Genomic DNA, 3767 nt, shown 5'->3' with positions numbered 1-3767 from the left:
TCCTATGCAACTTCCTGCTTGTTTAACTGGCGGAAGAAATGGCACACAAGACAATTGAATAACCAAAACCAGCTTTATGAAGAGACAAGGTATATTTTCACTGTCAAAGGTGCCCTGAAAAAGGAGGAATCCCAATCCAGAAATTCATGTGTCCATACAGTCATAATGAAAAACAAGTAGGATTCTGAGAAGAAATGCATAGGCTATTTCTACTAGAGGAACACAAAAAAAGTCAAAAAAAAAAAAGTCAAAACTTTTCCAACATTGCCTCCTTAAAATAGGACATCTCATTCAATTGTCTTCACATCGCAGTATTTAGATAACTTGGTGCTGTTTAAAGCATTGCCCAGGCTTGCTATGTGTTTGCTAAGTTGGTCTGAGCGCCTGTCAGTACTTATGTTGTGCATGGTTGCTAAGGTGTTCTGGGTGGTTGCTAGGTGATCGCTTACTAGCCTGTGATTGCAAATCTGGTCATTTAGAAAAGTAATTGATTGAGGTATCATTCATTCTGTAGTCTGTAACACAAGATGAATTACAATATTATGGATCATAGATCAAACTGCATGTAAAAAATCCCATCAGTTCCAATTGGAAACTCTTCTACCTGAGAAAATCACTCATTAATCATCTGCATCAGACAGAAGTGGGACTTAGCAAGCTTCAGGCTCAATAAAAGAGGACAAACACTCCTTTCTCTCAGTCTCTCCCCTCCCGCACTCACTCAGTCCCATCACAGCCCATTCAAAGTTTAGTGCTGTTGTTCAGCAAATTGAAAATGTGTGCCGGTATTGATCCACCATCATGCATCCATTCTGGGTCTCTGGAGGCTCATTTTCCTTTTCTTTTAAGCTTTTGTGAGGGAGGATATTACGTTTTGTAGCACTATTTTGGTAGTGATCGAGTTCACCACAAATTCAGGTCAGTAATGAAGAATATGCATCAAACTAAACCAGAGATAAGATTCATATCACTCACACGTCAGCATTTCCTCCAAACACGAGGACATTTAGCAGATTTAAAGGGTAGCTGCATGTAAATTTGCAACTAATAATGGATTTTCCAAGCATTTAAATGGAGAGAGAGCAGAGGTGCAGGAGAGAGAAACGTGTGCAGCTGTGCGAGCAAGTGGATGTAGTCTCAGGTTTCAGCAGAATTACATTAGACTAATGGGAACTCCCCAATATCCATCAACAAAGAGGGCATACCAGAATGTCTGCAAGCCATAAACTGCCGAATAAGCATTTAACTGAGAAACTGCTTAAATTCAAATAAAACTAAAGGTAGGGAAACTCCAAAAAGGCCCACTGAAGGTTTCAGGAAATGTAGTCTATTTTGCATAGGTTTGACATTGGGACAGTCTGCCATGCTTCAAGCTTGTCAAATTGGGTTCATGAAGAATTCATGCGTTCATTAAAATCTTGATAACATTATCAAATAAACACGTATAGGACCATTCAATGTGGTCTCAGGCATGTCATGTGACTGCATGTACTGTATGTTACAAGGTGCTGATTGGAATGACGATGATGAGGATGAGGATGATGGTGGCAGTGATGCTGAGGGCAGCGATGCGGTACGCCTGGTTCCTGCTGCAACGGGTGTACGAATGCGAACGCCGCAGGAGCGTGTCGGAGGCTGGCGTGTAAATCTCATCCGTCCAGAACTCCAAAGACTCAGGGGCCTGCAAAATATATATATAGAAAATATCAGAGTTCGATACCAGAGCTGGTTTATCTGCATTAATGCATGTTTTGCAAGATTTCATCATCGGTTTTCTTTCATGTTCTGTTAAGATTGATTTAATGTTTAGAAAGAAATTCCAAAGAAATTTAGCACTACATCACTTGTTCACCAATGGATCCTCTGCAGTGAATGGGTGCCGTCAGAATGAGAGTCCAAACAGCTGATAAAAACATCACAGTAATCCACAAGTAATCCACACCACTCCTGTCCATCAATTTACATCTTATAAAGTGAAAAGCTGCATATGTGTAAGAAACAAAGTCATCAAGGCAACTTTAAACTTTTGCTTCTGGCAAAAATATGAGTCCATAATCTATAATCACTCCTCCTCCAGTGAAAAAGTCCATCCCCTGTTGTCCTCTGCTCCTCTCTCATCAAAATCCACTGACGTATTTGTTTATAACTGTTAAAACTTGTATTTGGTGCTTAATCTGTGCGTATTTCTCTCCTGATTCAGACAAGACAACTTTTTCACTAAAAGAAGCATTATTATGGATAGAGGATGGCATATTTTAGCCATAAAAGTCTTGATTGATTTGTTTACTAAAAGTCATGTGGATTATTGTGATGTTTTTATCAGGCTCTTGATCAGGTGAACTGTTCCTTTAACACAGATTTATAAAACATGTTCTGCTAACCTCATCAGAACCTAGTAGGTTAATATATAAGGTAAGCACTTTAGAAAACTATATTGCCATCCAATTAAAATTTTTTATTCTAGTTTTGGTCAATTTGACACTAGCAAAAATACACTGTAAAAAGATACAGATTCATGAGGTAACAATGATTTAACTCAAAACATTACATTTGGAGGTGTTACCTGAAGATCCAGCGGTGTTAAGTCTGACTGGCTCCAGGTCACTTTGGGGCGTTCAGTCATATGCTGAGTAGTGCTATGGACAGATGTGCGGCGTGGTGCATTGTGGGTCTCAGGTGTCATGAGGTGAAAGCCCGTCACTTCCTGCACTACAGAGCCCTCTCTTTTATGCACTCCACCTAAATGATCTGACTGAGGAGCCAAATAAGGATTATATTATGACCAAATATTCACCCTTATATCTATACATATACATTAGGTCTAAAAGAGATTACTAGTCAAAATGCATATGTTGTAAACTGCGTATTCTATTTAAATACAATTTCATAATTTTCTGTATTGCAATTTGAGTGCAAAGTTAAATTAAAAAATGTACATGAATTTTTTTATTTATTTTCCTTTTGCTTTAATGACAGCAGCACTCAAGCTGCATGAAATTCACAAGTTTGCATAAAACCTGTTGATCATGTTCATGAAAATGAGGATCTTGTGCTTCAGTTCAGTGTAGCAGGGATGACCATTTTTTGGGCCAGCCTTAAAGGGGTCATATGATGCGATTAAAATTTTTCCTTTCTCTTTGGAGTGTTACAAGCTCTTGGTGCATAAAGCAGATCTGTAAAGTTGCAAAGACTAAAGTCTCAAATCCAAAGAGATATTCTTTATAAAATTTAAGAGTCAGCCACGCCTACCTAAAACGGCTCGTTCTAACACGCCCCACATATCTACGTCACGATGTGGGAAGATTTGCACAACGCCGCCCAAATGTTCACGCAAAGAAAGAAGGCGTAACTTTTAGTCTCGCTGTAGTATTGTTGTTGCCGCCGCCTCCATGTCGTGAAGACGCTGTGTGTTTCGTTGTGAAAGCGAAACTACTTTGTTTGTTCTTCCAAAAGAGGCCGATATCCGCTTCGTCATGCCTGGAGCTGATCCGTGCTGGTCGCTGAGGAAATACATCAACTTCGCGCTGTGGATCGCCGGATCGGCTTTCACCGTGGACGAAGCGGAGTCCAGCCCGGTGTCGTCACATGTGGTTGCCGCAAACCCGCCAGCCGCACCGTTCTCAAGCCCGCCGGCCTCCGCTCACTCTAGCGAAACTACTTTGTTTGGCCTTCCAAAAGAGGACGATATCTGCTTCGTCATGCCTGGAGCTGATTCGTGCTGGTTGCTGAGGAAATACTACAACTTTGTGCTGTGGATCGCCGGATCG

General features: G+C 40.6%; 1 long non-coding RNA gene across 1 annotated transcript in view; it reads right to left on the bottom strand.

Moving 5' to 3' along the window:
- Positions 1–1598: 1598 nt before the first annotated feature.
- The window catches only part of LOC107601014 (uncharacterized), a 3551-nt gene continuing 1382 nt past the window's right edge, over positions 1599–3767 (bottom strand). The window contains exons 2-3 of the long non-coding RNA XR_001610869.1: positions 2564–2752; positions 1599–1681 (exon numbers count right to left, since the gene is read on the bottom strand). This is a non-coding gene — a long non-coding RNA (uncharacterized lncRNA). The remainder of the gene's footprint in view (positions 1682–2563; positions 2753–3767) is intronic.

This window comes from Sinocyclocheilus grahami, unplaced genomic scaffold (genome assembly GCF_001515645.1).
Source record: "Sinocyclocheilus grahami isolate Dianchi unplaced genomic scaffold, SAMN03320097.WGS_v1.1 scaffold14.1, whole genome shotgun sequence".
NCBI lineage: Eukaryota > Metazoa > Chordata > Actinopteri > Cypriniformes > Cyprinidae > Sinocyclocheilus > Sinocyclocheilus grahami.
The sequence above is the reverse complement of the archived record's forward strand: the minus strand, read 5'-3'. Positions and strand labels throughout refer to the sequence as shown.